The following is a 15,692-nucleotide window of genomic DNA, read 5'->3' as shown; positions in this document are numbered from 1 at the left end:
TACATGGGACTCATAACTGTAACGATGGTCAGACGAGAAAGACATCTGATACGACACCTCTCATGAAAATTGCATCCAATACAAATGAGGAGATGGTCGCTCTAAGCTTCGGCTATTCGATTTACAACGAACTGGCATAAAAGTGAACTAAGCCCGCATGTACTGTATTATACACCCGAATTCATTATGGTTTTCGTTTCCTTAATGATAATATTTCAACAATGGAGCCAAAATTTACTTAATGCAAAGATATTACTTCGGTAATCATACGAGAATTCCTTCCGATCTGCCAGAGCGTAAGGGGTATTTGAATGTCAGTAGCTATGACAACGCGGAAGGCATATAATAAGGTGTAGTCCTAACGGCCATCACCAGCCATGATACAATCCCTCCCATAGGAAATACATCCCATTATCGAAGTGTAGATAATTCGACCCCGCATCATTACTGTTCAATCATTTATCCGTCATTGTAGCCATCTGAAAAATGGGAAAAAACAATAAAACCAGAAATATCTCATCCCCATATCTGACGTGACTTTATGTGGTACATGTTATCTTGGTAAGAAGAAAAAGAAAACAGTCCATTACTTTAGAAAAAAATCATCTGCCTTCTAAATCTAAAATGTACCTACAATTGCTACACTATTGCCTACAATTATTCAAATTGTAGTTATTACAATTATTCAATTGTATTGAAATAAATGCCAACAAAATTTTATGATATATTATCGTTTCTTAAGCATTGCATGTGTGTAATAAATTTAAATGAGATAGCATATATATATATATATATATATATATATATATATATATATATATATATATATATATATATATATATATATTTACCTCGTCATGAACAAATCCGTGAGAGCATATTTGAAAATTATTTATAAAAAACTTAGATGGCAGAATAAATACATCACACTAGAAAGGCTCTTAATGAAGTTTTCGTATCTTTTTTCGAAATGTGATTGAAAAATATTTAACTTTTCGATTTTTTTTCTTCTTTTATTTTTAGAGAAAATTTATTTTAATGATACAACTTCTAACAACTATACAGTATACGGAATCGAATTACAGTTTAACTGAGAGTTTGCATTCTCCTATTCTAACATAAATGTAAAAAAAAAGTTAATATCTTGAATTACTCTTGTAAATTTTGGTTATTTAATCTATATAAATTTCATTAACATTAATTAAATTGTATTTACTTCTTCTTTCAGTTTGGGAGCTTTTCTTAATATATTATCATTCTTTTAATAAGGAAAATCCGATTCAAAAATCGCAACTATAGCTCAAATCAAATATTCTGAAATACTGTAAATACGAAACTACTTTTAAAATGCATCTAAAAGCAGACGACAAATTCTTTTACTGAAGTACAAAAACTGCTGCATAATTTTTCCCTATTTCTTCTCGAATCTGAAACTGTAAACGACGCGTTATGTTTCGAATGCTGACGCAACCAATTGTTTTGCTTTCGAAATCAAATCTTTTGCAGCTGTTCATTGGCAGAAAAGGGAATTCAGTTATCCTTGAGAACAAAGAATCGAAGAGCAACTGATCATACATTAGATGTCTTACACTTACGAGCAAAGGAATTGTGTCACACCCAAAGCGTGACGTAGAATCCATAGACGGAACAGAAAAGAACACAAACGTTTCAAGTGAGAGCTGTCTATTATTCATGATTGAAAAGAACTATTATGTGCTAATATAATCATTCGAATATTTTTATTCTGAAATGGGATATGTGGCTAATATTTTTGGAATCGATGATTCAAGAAGGAAGTAATTTTAGTTAATTATCTTGTGGCTCTTCTAATTAAAGAAATTGAAACAAAGTTTTTTAGTTGTTTTAGTAATACTTGTCGGGAAACTGTCTCACAGTTCTGAAAAAGAATTCCACATGAAAAAAGAAATAATATTTAAAGTATAGTAAACATTTTATTTGTTGCATGGACAGTGACTGAATTTTCTGAATTTCTATCCGGGATACTGATTAGTTGGTAGTAATAGTGATATATTTTATAAATACTTTTATTGCTCTTCTTCAGATTCATTCATTTTTATTCTTCATATTGAATGAATGCTGTGAGTTGGAAAGAAGCCTTCAAATGATAATTTTTAATATCAAAAATTAGTCCCCTTCTTTTAATTTTATAAAATTTCGTTATTTTTATATTAGTTGTTTGCTTGTAAACTGGTCAAAAATAACATAAATCTTTGACATTATTCGAAATTCAGAAATCCGGCATGCGGTTTTATTTATTTGGTAATTTTAAAGTAAATCACTGATTTGATGACTAAAGCATCATATTATTTAATGAAAAAATATTTTTCTGAATTCTACTGTTTAAATTAGCGCAAAATAATTTCGTTGGAAGTTGAAATAAAAATAAGCTTATTTATTAAACAAAGTAGCTCATTTTTAAAATTTTAAATATAAATTAACATAATTTACAAGTTTACTTCAGATTTTTCGTTTCTTTTAAAGTTGAGTTTTTATTTATTGTTTTTCTTAGAATCTCAACCTTAATGCATTTATTTTTCGAAAATAAAAAATAATTAAAATAATAATAGAGGATTTTTTTAAAAAAATTTAGCATTCTTTTCCTATAGCTTTAATGTTATCTACGAAAAGATAATTCTTCTGTAGACAAAAAAATAATTACCTATTTTTTTTTATTTGAAACTATGTTCACCGAAAACGAATTATTCCCTATTCATACTTGTGCAAATGGCAAACGGGCTGCTTTGACTTGGTAAAAAAGTCTCGGCTTCGGGTACGGAGGGTTTGAAGTTTGAAACCTGATTCAACAGAAAGAACCGCTATGGAGGCAAGTCTGGTACTCATTAAATTCATTAATATGGAAAATGTAGGACCGCTGGTGTGGTGCGAACATTCGGAACATGGGGGACAAGCTCAGGTGCTGTTCTCGCCATCTGACTGCGGTTCAAATTTGTAAGGAACATGAACTTAATATTGCTTCAAAACGGGATGTTAATATAACTAATTTAAATAGCGAGCGAAAGTTTTAATTCCCCTTGATATTTACTTAGCAATGCCTCTCAGCACATGAATTTTTATTTAATCTCGTAAGTGAGGCTTTATTTTAATAAATTGCTTAATGTAACTTAATTATTTTTTGCAGTATATATCATTGCTAAACATAATATACCTTGATGGAATATTAATTATAACATAAACATTTATTCAAATTTTCGGATTTCAAATTATTTATTTTTAACATTTATTTTAATTTTTAGATTTCAAATAATGTCGCATATTGTAAAAAATTTTTCCTCCAGACTTATATAAATGCCGATATTTCTAAATTTCTTTTAAAGCTTTATACTGTAGAATATTTATTTCATCTGTATGTTCTTTGAACAAAAGTACTGAAACGGAATTTTAAAAGGATTATAAAATATTGAAACTTCAAAGGATGGGAAATGGTATTTTATACTAATATGTTTACCTGCTTCTGATTTGTTAAATAAAATCAAAATCAAAGCGTTTACTTGCTTTTGGATATTACTTAATTAATTTTTCCGGTATGGTCTCACAGTTTACTTAATGGCGATGAATACAATGAAAGGAATATGTAAAGCATTGAAATTATTCATTTAAATTCAAGGTAGAAAATGTAATATTATAAAATATTTTATAGCTAATACCTTTCCCTTATGTTTTCGAAATAATATCAAAAGGGGACATATAAATCGTTTTGAAAATTTTCATATTTGTTGAAATATTTTATAGTATTCCTTTTGATGTTTCATTAATTGTTAATGTAACTTAAATATTTACTTTGAAAATATTTTAAAATGCAAGGTAGATAACTTTTAATCGCATTACATCGTTTCATATAGCTATTATTTGTTAAAAAAATCGCTAAATAAATATTTAAGTATGTATTTCAAAGGGAACAAATTCGTTCGTGGTAAATGTTAAAAAATTGTTTAATGTATAAAGTATTTTAACAAAGCACTTCCAACACTCCACCATTATTTTTACCATTAAGTTATTATTTTTTTCTTTGCATCTGGATAATTGCATTTTATTCATCTCTTATCGGATTAGGATTAATTCTTCTTTTGACTTTTAACTGTTTTTATTTACTACAAAAGCTTGGATGATATTTCGGTAACAAAAGTGGCATAAAAATATCTTTACAATTAAGCTTATTTCATGAAATTCGGTGACGCATATTAAATTCTTAATCCATTGTAATGGAAAATTTCGATAAATAATTCCTTAACTAATCCTTTAAAAAGGACTCTTTTCTCCAGTGATAGGCACATTAGTTCATATTAATACTTCTTAAAAACGAACAGCTTGCATTAAACGAAGTTCATTCATTCAAACCATTTCTCCTTTTGAATTCTGTATTATAACTACTTGCTTTTCTTACAGACTTCCATCATACTTGAATACACATTCATAATTAATCCTACCCACTTCAACTATTAAAAGGAACTACTTCAGATCAATACACAATAGCAAGTAGAATATAAAATAAGTTTTCTCGGAAACCGAACCCATTTCTTAGAAAACTTTTATACACTTCCAAGTCGACTGTTCTGGCAGTGTTCATAAACTTTCCTCGGCGAATTGCTCTTTTCCAGTGACGGATGCAATTTTATCGACGCTAATTTCTCCCAGAGGTCCATGGGAGCCTTCTTAACGTCTTCATATTCTTCAGAAATAGCCTCATAACAAGCAGCCACATCAAATTGTGGTTAATGTTTCTATGCGTACCAACCACTAATTAAATCTAGAATGTGACGGTGTCTCTAAATATGTTAATATGCCTCCAGTCGCTAGAATCAAATTGGACAAACCGGCATTTTAAACTGCATTGACTTTCTCTATATCCTACAGGCAACACTGAATACGTAAAACCTTTTAAATTTTGACTGAGTCATTCGTGCAGGTGATCCCCCATTCCTCCCCTAAAGTTTACATGGTTCATAATTCAAAAGAAGGTCGGAATTTGTAGCTGTGAGCGTAGCTCGTGTGCAGGGTATTACACTTACCCCGCTATCTTTCAAAATGCACCTGAATAAGTCATTAAAATATGAGATTTGCCTTATAATGTGCGTGAGTTGTAAATATGCGTTTGCGTTCCTCGCAGAGTTGTGGCAACGGGCTTTTGCTATGCAGGGGAAAGTAATAAATTATGCATTCATGGAAAGAAAATTGGATGATGCGATACCACTTTTTCATAATTAATAATTAGGTTTTCCGCGGATCCTTGCATTTTCAAACTATTCTCGTTACTTATCGGCTTGTTTTTGAAATGCACATTGTATTTTTAAACTTCTGTAGGGAAGGCAAAAGTAAACAGAAATAAACTGAATTTCGTTGAGTGATGAATTGCACAGATCTGCGTTGTTCGAAAGAATGCAGAAACGGAAACTACGCTTCTATACTTTTGTTTCGTTGTGGAGGTTTGGTTATTCTATAACTATAAAAGGTTGGGAGCATTGATTTTTGCTTCATTTTCAGATATGAATTTTTAATTGTGCTACTGATTAATCGATTAATTTTGTCACTATATTTTTGAGAGGGATGTATTTTAGGAATCACTAAAAAAATTTATCGTATCATTTTGCACTTTCAGGTTTAGTATTCGTTATATATTTTTTTCTAGTTTCATTTCAACTGAAACGTAGGTTAATTATCATTAGGGACTGATAACTTAATGGTTTACTAAATTAATATCTAATGATCTGTAATGAAGATACACAATGGCTGTACGCAGTTCTGAACAATGATCAGATGATGAGGATGGCATCTAGATCAATAATTCATTCTCTAAAATTTCATGTCTAAAAGTAATCTAATTTTCTGTTAAATACAAATGAAATTAATAGCATTCCTATCAAAAATAAAATACTTCTCCATTTTGTACCTAGGAATTAATTAACTTTGAGACTTTTCTAAATCTGCTTTGATACTGAAATATTGTTAGTTACTCCAGTAAAACTTCATTTATTCTGTTGTAAGAATCAATACATACATATCTACATATAATACATAATTAATATGCATAATTAAAGATATACTAATTGAAATAATAAAACACGTAAAATCCAGTTAAATTAATATAACCATATCAGTCTTGTGAAATTAACAAGACGTAATATCTTTAACTGTCAATTTCAACTTAGATGCGCAAAATAATGCACAAGAAATGTCTGCATTGTCCCAAAATATTTTTGAACGAATTAACATTTCAAAATAGCCCCATAATATCAATTAGTTTATTAAATGATTCAAAAAATCAGTAAATATATATTTAAGTAAGAACTAAATTGTAATAGAGATATATTTCCGCTAACAAATAAATATACCCAATCAATACTCGTTAAACTTAGAGACTAAACTAATGTTCCCCCAGCTTAGAATCATTTCGTTATATGCTAACTTGATTCCCATATTCAAGTCTGAGTTTCGACAGAATTTATCAATACAATCGATTGATCGATACATCCATGATTACTACAAGTAGCGAATACTGTATTTATAATGACTGAATTAAAAAAGTGTTTTTTTTCTTTTAAATATTTCACGATTAAAAAATTCTCGTCATCTCAGAAACATTTTATTTCAAGATTTAAAGGATTATATCATAAAAAAGATATTTTTGTAAAGTAAAAAAATATCATAAGCAAAAAAAATGTAGTCTTCACTTAAAGTCTTTAGTGGCGTATAAAGAAAATGAAAAAAATTTATGTTTTTAACCCCTCAGCGAATATAGAAGTCTCAAGTTCAAAAAAGTCTTTTGTCCATGTATTCTGAAAATTCTTTGCATCGCAATACGACATATTTTTTTACTCTGAATAGCGGGTGTAATACTTCAGAAATATGGAGTTTTATAGGATCAATCTTTTTTTTTTTTTTTTTTTTTTTGAAAGAAGAAATGCTTAAGCAAAGGCTGAAACCAATTAATTTAGAGAGGTTACTTTCTATGTATTTAATTTTCTACCATGGTTATTTAAAACAATAACCAAAAAATCTTATTCTTTAATGCAGGTGGATCGTTTGTCATGATATATATATTTGGAATTAATCGTTGAAGTCATTCTTATAAATTAATTAAATATATATTGGTACATTTATATATTGATGATTCCTTACCTACTTCTTCAAATTATAAAGTTAAAACCTGATTTTTACCATTTAAAGAATATTTTCTTCACATTTAAAGAAAGGTTCGTACAGTCAGCTTATAAAACTTTAGCAGAATATTTCATAGAATGAGAAATTGAATAAGTGATATCCATATAATTCATGATATGTTTCATGATCATTAATATATATTTGTATTTTACCAATTAATAAAAGATATAAAGATTTCTAAAAAAGGGCTTATATAATATTAACGATATGGATTATTTCTTTCATATTAATGAGAAAAGATCAAAATTTAGTTAATAGCTCTGTCATTCGTCCTGACTGGTATCGATCAATTATGCAATGAAGAAAATGACATTAAGTAACATTTAGTTGTTAGCTCTCAATGGTATCTATCAATTACTTGATAAATTAAATGACATTAAGGTCTTGATAAAATACGAAAAATACATATCAAATCCTGAACGGTTTATTTGTGAAATAACTTACATACACCGGAATTATAAATTTTGTTAAATTTTAACATTTGTACTTAGTTAAATGACAATTGCCACTCGATAACAGCAATTTTTCGATTCCATAGAACTTATATCAATAGCAGTAATAAGAAAAGTAGTATTTGTTTCGATTTTAAAAACGTTTTGTTGTAACCTCTAACATTGAAAGACTAAGCATCAATCGGCAGTTTTTTGTAAAATCATGTTTTTCAGGGAAAATATTTAGATGCGAATTACATGCTGATTACATATGAATATTTTTCAATCTTACCTCATCTCACATCCATCAGCGCCATCTCACAAAATTTTGAGGTACCATTAGGTTATCATCCTATGGCGACAATGCAAGTACCACAAAAACTTATCAGATGACGCTGTAATGACATTGCCGGCATGAGAGCAGATAGAAAAAGACTCTAACAATTAGTTATAAAAGAAAATTTTGTTTGTTGTAAAATCGCGTTTTTTCAGGATAATTTTAAAAAGAAAAACCTTGCCTAAATATAATATTTAATCCAAACCATTCGAGCAGTTTCCGAGATACACGAAGCAAATTTATATGAATTTAATAGATTGCTCATTTAAAGCTATAAGATTCATTCGAAAGAGCGTAACCATAGTGACCAGATGTTAAGGATTAAAAATTTATGCATGTCGAAAATATGCCATACATTAAAAGATTAAATTATTAAAAAAAAGTTCAAACAGAAAACATTTGCTAAAACTATCGAAAAGAAATATTAATATTTTTAGAAGAGAAATGAAAATTATTGCAATTTCCCTTGATAATGAAGCCATTGCCATTTCTGCAAATTCATCGGTGTCATTTGAAAAAAAAAAAAAAAAACATTCATTACAGCAATATTACATAAATTGCTCAATTAACTAAACCTAGACTTCTGATCTTTTGATTGCTCAACTTAATAAAGTCCAAGCGGCACAACGTTATCCACTATCCTGTGTCTGCAATCGTAGTAAAGCCTCTTTATTGGAGAAAACCTATCGGTTATGCGGACGGCTGTTTTATTTTGCCAGGAAAGGAGGAAATTCCTGATCTGAAGGACCGTTAGGAAACCCTAAACTGAATTATTTCAAGCAAAACAATGAAAGTCTTTTAGAATACAAATTACGGTGACGCTAACCGGAGAAGTTAATTTAAAACTTATAGTGACATCGATACGGTGGCGTTACTCTGGAACCCACCACCATGCAGTCTTGTTTTTAAAAGTTATTTCATTAATCGCTCTTCCTTATCTGCGCACTTCCCTGCACCACGTTTTCAAGAGCAACGCTTTCGTAATTAATTTCCAACCAGCTTTTGTCCTTCATGTCGTCTACAGGCAGCTATTAGAAGCGCTGATTGCATTAAAAGCTGAAACTTCGCCACACCAGGAGCTCATCTTTTTGATTTTGTCCCTGTTTCATATACGTGGGGGTGGCCTAATTACCCGGCATTAAAAAAGCTTCACTTTATTTTTAATTTATTCGTTTTTTCTATATTGGCTTACGAAAGAGTCTACATTAAAAAGATGTGCGTCTTTTCTTTCTAGTTTTTTTTTTCTTTTTCAATGCCATTCGTTCCATTTCTTTTCCTCCTGCTTTGATTAGTCGCGGCGCAATTCCAACATACATTTCACGACGCGTGCTCTGTTGATTGTATCTTCTCAGCTTTCATTTTAAGCATCAACTAAGTTAAACGTAATTAGAAATCTCTAGCGATGAGATAGCACTTAGAGCGGGAACATTATGTTATTATTTTAGATATATTATCTATAAATAAAGTCACGCTTTCTCGCTCAAATGAATGTTTGCGATCATCATTAGTAAAATAAGGCTGCGAGGAAGCGCGGAAACGTCGACTAATATTACGGAGTGTCATCTTTCTCTTTTTTGTGACTTGTTTATTATTTAGCAAGTCTCTGTGCTCATTTTCTTTGATGGAATGATACATTCGAGTGTGTTTTGCGTTTGATATTTCATTTCATAGTTAATCAGTCTCGCCATCTCTATTACGTCAGTTTAGGAGAGTGAACCTTCTGTTGTGATTCACGGTGTTATATGATCTTCTAAACAAAACGTGAGTTTTAATCCATTTTCCTTTTACTTGTATGCTTTTAAATATTTTAAATTAGTACTGTTATTAAGTGGAATTATATTAAAGATGATTGCATTATCTAATTAGTATGGAAAAGATTATTGCATATTTTATATTTATTTGTTAACAAAAAAATGATGTTAATAGAGTTGATTGTAATAATAAGTATCAAAATAATTTTATTATATTGTATGATATTTTTAATATTGTATGATTTATTATACTGTATGATATAGGTTAGAAGAAAAAACAATTCTGGATTGTCATATCATTTAATTTGTGTCAACAAAGCACATGATATCACGTCACGGTGCGGTTGACATAGCACAGTCATTCAGTGCTAGCTTATTGAAACTTCTTACACTTATTTGCTGAGATTTTCTAATACCAACCTTCGATTTTATTTTCAAGAATACTGTAACATATTTTCTAAGTGTATTGGTGCATTGCAATATGTTAAAATACTTTCTAAAAAGTTAAAATATTTTTTATTTGTTAAATACTCTTTTGAAGAAGACATTTTGCAAAGTTATATGAGTAGTTATAGTTTCGTTAATTCAGTTTTTTAAAGAACCTTTTGCGCGTTGTTAAATGATTGATAGTTTTATTAATTTATCATTGTTTAAAATACTGCCTTGAAAAAATTATTATTTCAATGAAAATAGATTAGCAGCTATAGGGCAATAGAATGAAAAATATATAATTAGTTAAATATTCTCCCAATTTTAAATGTGTTTCTAAGGTAAAAGGTTTAAAAAATGACTCCTTTAATATACTTTTAAAAAACTTAGATAACTCTCCAAAAGTAAAATGTGTTGAATCAACATTTCTACATTTCTTAAAATATTTAAATGAGCAATTAAAAACAAGATTTTGAACATCAAACAAGATTAACAACGAGATTTTAAACGATCAAAAATTATATTGAAAGGTGTGTTAGATTCTTATGGAATTGCATAGATACCTTATTATGTGCAAATATTAATTTGCACTTTGCATTTAGCTCTAAAAGGAGAATTCAACTCTCGTGTTTGAGAATATATTTGAAACGATAATCTTTATTTGAAATAAATTTTATATATTTTTAACATTTTTTTGTTTTGTTTCAATTTTTATATGTTTCAAAGGTGTTTCAACAATTAATCTTATCACCGCAGTGCGCAGATTTGAATTTAGATTTTTTATCAATAATGGACAGTTTACTACTTAAAGAAATAATGAAATATTTTAAATATTATAGGTTTAACTTAAAATAATAAATTTTAAAAAGCAAACTTTAATTAAAAAAAAGATATTGATTTACAATTATTTAACTTTTATTAAAATCAGAGTTCATTTTTTTATATAAAAATATTATTTATATATTCCTTACAGTCATACATGTGAATTTACCATCTATTGTTTAAAAATATACCAAAATGGCTATAAATACAACTAAAAACAATCGTCATAAATACTTTTATAAACAACTCTAACACTGTTTAACTTAATTTTTAATTTGCTTATTTACTTAAAAATACTTTTACTCCATCTTAACAAGAAAAGATATTGCAGTTTGCTAAATGATTCAAATAGCTTTGTTTGGGAAGAAAATAACATTTTCTTCTTGTTTCATTTTCTCATTCTATTCGTTCCTTCCGTAATCATTGCTTTCAATGCCTACATTTTCGATAGACAGAAATGGAAAGCATTACAAACAAACGAAATTACAAGAATGAAATGAGGAAAGAGAGCCGAGTTCTTTCTTAATTGAAAGATTCACTACAAGTTCTTCATTCCCCAAAGGCATTACTCTTATGGGCGAATATACGCCTCCTCTCTTAGGTGATAATCTTCCAGAAATTCTTTCGAAGTTCTCTTTTTTTATCCAAAAACTTATTTAAAGAGATCTTGTTGCAAACTAGAAAATATTTAAGGAAAGTCAGTTTATTTTCAACTATAGAGAAGCGAGGTCTATAGTATGTTAATCAAAATACAGCCACCATTGTGTTTACCATATCAATATATGATATATATACACTTTTGGTACATCAAAATACAACAAACACGGTATAAAATGTAAACATTCTAACGTATCACTTCTAGAGTTCCATTAAGTAAATAGAATTTAAGTATTTTGACTTAAAACAGTTTGTTGTCTACATTATTCTTGTATAAGCTACTACTATAAGCTCTCTGCAACTTATTTCAAAATTGGATTTGACCATATAAAATTCTCAGCTTTATTTTCCTGAGTTTGAAGTGCATAAATAACACAAATGCAATAGTAAATAAAGTGTTTTATTCCTCTTTTATGCACCATTTTCGTGCTGTGCGTTGTCATACTATTTGCGTGCTAAGCTCATGACTTCATATAAATATTATAATACATGTAAATATTACTTCTATTCCTAGTCTTCATTCGCAGTCAGTTGTAAAGAAAGAAAAGATACTATACATATTTAATGCATCGACTCAACTTTAAACAAACGAATTTCATGTGTAACATGCCCCGCCGTCGGGTAAATGTCAAAAAGTAATGACCTATCGAGGCAAAAAATGTTCCCGGCGTGGGAAAAAAAGAGAGCCATTCTCAGTTTCGGTTAATCCAGTTTACCTTGCTGTCCAAAGGCATTGTTCTAGTTCACTGTTTCCTCAGATTTGGGGACTTTAAACTCCTTTTCTGAACATTTTCGACTACATTAAAATACCATTACTTAGATCACTAACATAACTAAAATTGAATTTTGAAATGCGCGAGCTTTAGAAAAGAAATTTTTCTTCGATTCTTCATAACTTAAATGTTTTAAGGTTTAAAATACTTTTACCTGGAACAATACGAAACCTTCGACATCCAATATGTCATAATTTTTCCTTCGGCATTCGCTACAGTCATGGATATCTAAAAAGGCTCCTACTTGCAAATTTGATATGATTTAATTTTTAAATTAGTATTCATTCAATTTTAAATTAAAAATATATCATGTCTATATAAATGCATTCTTTAGTTTAGCTGTTTTCTCCCATTTCTGGGAAGATTGTTTTTTGAATTTTTCAACAAAGTTAGAATTTAATTTTAAAAATTCTTATGTCCTCAAGATGATGTTTATATAAATGAATTGTTTCAATATTTAAAATAGTTCTTTCTTCTGATAATTCGATATTTTTAACAAATAAATTATAATTAATTTAACAGAATGTTTTTCCTGATAAAAAATATTCGTACAAGATAACTGAATTTTTTCCCCTTTCATTTTTATTTAAATCCAAATCCAGGATGCCAGTTTAAATCGGTAAAATAATAAATCACAAAATTTTATTAGTGTAAATCGAAACGTATCTAACTATAATCTAAGCGAATTTCATAACAAGCAGATAAAATTGTTATTTCACAAAGTTAATTCTAAATATCAGAAATTATTTGTATCTATTTATTAGAAGTTCGAATTTCAAAGTAATCGTAACACATATTCAAAAGTAATTAATATGCATATGAAACCAAAATTAGTTATTGAAATGTATCGTTACATGCCCTTACAGAAAAGGTAATAATGCAGTTTTTACAATAAAAAATTCTGTTAATAAATTTTCTTATAATATTTTTTAAACTTTGCAGAATAAATAAATGAATAAAAAAGTTTCAAAGATTTTCTTGTATAAATACAATGGTTTATGGTAAGGGATAAGAAAAAATATTCAATAAATATTATTAATTGGATTCAATTTTAACTTTAATTTTAAAACAATAATTAAACTCCATTGTCCATAAATTTGCAAACCAGGAATAATTTGAGAGAAAATCATAATAATATTTAATTTATATAACATAATACAATTTTTAATAAACATTTTTTCATAGTTTTTCTCAGTACTGTTTTATCTAAGTTATTTCCTAGCAGATATAAAATCGAATAAATGTATTAATCATGCAATTTTTTTCACTACTTTTTTTATTTATAAATCAACTGAAATTAAAAATCGGATGTATTTCTGAAAATAAGAAACAGATTTTCCGTTTAAACAGTTTATAATAATCATAAGCATTTGTCATCTTTCAACATCAGGCATTTTTCATCAAAATTTTACAAACTGAATTGCGAAATACTTTTAATTCATTTCCAAACAAAGAGTATTAAACTGTAGATTGTGTTGACTAATGCTTTAATAAGTATTCTAAATATATTTTTAATTGTAAGGCAAGTGGATAATGAAGTCCTAAATGCACATCTTAAAAATTCATCGGATATTAACATTTTTTATAGCAGAATTTCCATAAATGTTCTAGATTTATTATCAACCTACAATTTTCTGTCTTGTAAATTAACATCAAAGCAATCGCATTTCGCAGATGTAATAAGTTTTGAATTTTGATAAAGCTCTGTTTTATTAAATCAGTAATGGAAACATTAACTACTGTTGTCAAATCAAAGAATATACAGTATTTCGTTTTGGCAATTATAATTTATCTGAATTTAAAAAAGCAGATGTTTTACAATATTCTTTGTTATAGTTGAGATTTGTACATATGCCGTGGAAAATTGTTGAGCTCCTTCGTGTGAGTGAAATCATATCCCTTCCCCTCGGGATGACTACGTGACTTATAGTACAGAACTGAAATCAGAAGTGATGTATCTGTTATCCGTGACGTTGAGCTAACGAGCAATGGACTTTGATCGACGTGAGCTTATGAAACGATGCTTTGTACCAAGCATTTTTCGCTCAAATGCTGATATCGGGGGCGGGTCCCCATATTTATGATTCCCACAGCATCTGTGACTTGAGGATGGGTTGCTGTTAAATTGTATGGAGAGCCACAATATGTCGTGTCATTATTAGATTAAGGCATTTAAAATTTTTATAAACCTTAATGATGGTAAATTCTAGATATGGATTTAGGGTAGCAATTCTAATTATTAAAAGTGAAAATAGGAATAGAAGTTAAATAGAATAGAAGTTAAATGGAATAGAAGTTAAATGGAATAGAAGTTAAATGGAATAGAAGTTAAATGGAATAGAAGTTAAATGGAATAGAAGTTAAATGGAATAGAAGTTAAATGGAATAGAAGTTAAATGGAATAGAAGTTAAATGGAATAGAAGTTAAATAAAGTTAAAATAGAAATTAGTTTGTAAATTTTTGTAAAAGCAAAGAGTTTCTTGCTACTTATAAATTTATCATTAGCAACAGTCAAGAATAAAATAACAGACAAGTTTTAAAAAAAATTTAAAAATTAAATAATAATTTTTGAAAAGATAATTTTATTTTAAAAACATTGCACGTAATTAACTCTATTTATCCGAGCATATTTAATGTTCTATAGTGCATTTTATATCATTTATTTCAATAATTTTTTATAAACCTAAATTTTTAAAAAAATTATATATATGTTTTTTAAATTTAGATTATATGTACGATAGAATAAAAAGACTTTCAACATGTTTAAAACTTCTTTATCTTATTTATTTTCCTAGCGCTTAAACTAGCTCAACTTTAATATTTCATCTGTTAATTTATATTTTTAAAAATACAATCCGAACCCTTAACTGGAAACACATTAAGTGAAATTTTTTTTTAATTTTCTATTTTGAAATAGTCTTTATAAATTAATATAGTATGTATTCTCTATTTAGAAGTGTGTATGTCTGTGACAGACAGATATAAAGTTCTTGTAGATGACGAATTTTAGTTTACTCTGTTTACTGAGGAGGAGACGATGCAACAAATTACTCAGCTTGGTAATTTTATTTAAGTGATTTTAAATTATCGTGATTGAACTAAAAATACTTCATAACAAGCTCTTATATTATTATGTTTCATTTTCTAACTTTACTTTATACATAATTTATTCTAAAATTTATCTGGGAGATTTCGTTCAAAAACATAAAATGCACATCATAAAGTTTATTCACGAAACATGATATGTGAAAAAAAAGCATGTACAAAAATGTATATATATATATTTAATAAAAC

General features: G+C 28.2%; 1 protein-coding gene across 5 annotated transcripts in view; it reads left to right on the top strand.

Moving 5' to 3' along the window:
- LOC129960317 (CUGBP Elav-like family member 1) overlaps positions 1-15,692 on the top strand; it is a 1,029,875-nt gene that overhangs the window by 633,452 nt on the left and 380,731 nt on the right. The window contains exon 1 of one of the 5 annotated variants that reach the window (XM_056073677.1): positions 9,355-9,726. The exons of 3 other annotated variants lie outside the window; for them this stretch is intronic. The gene's annotated coding sequence lies outside the window, so the exon portion shown is untranslated. Of the gene's footprint in view, positions 1-9,354; positions 9,727-15,692 lie in introns of those variants that run through there. One more of the 5 variants, XM_056073680.1, reaches the window with a different exon arrangement.

This window comes from Argiope bruennichi, chromosome X2 (genome assembly GCF_947563725.1).
Source record: "Argiope bruennichi chromosome X2, qqArgBrue1.1, whole genome shotgun sequence".
NCBI classification, from domain to species: domain Eukaryota; kingdom Metazoa; phylum Arthropoda; class Arachnida; order Araneae; family Araneidae; genus Argiope; species Argiope bruennichi.
Note: the sequence above shows the minus strand (reverse complement) of the source record. Positions and strands in the feature narration are given on the sequence as shown.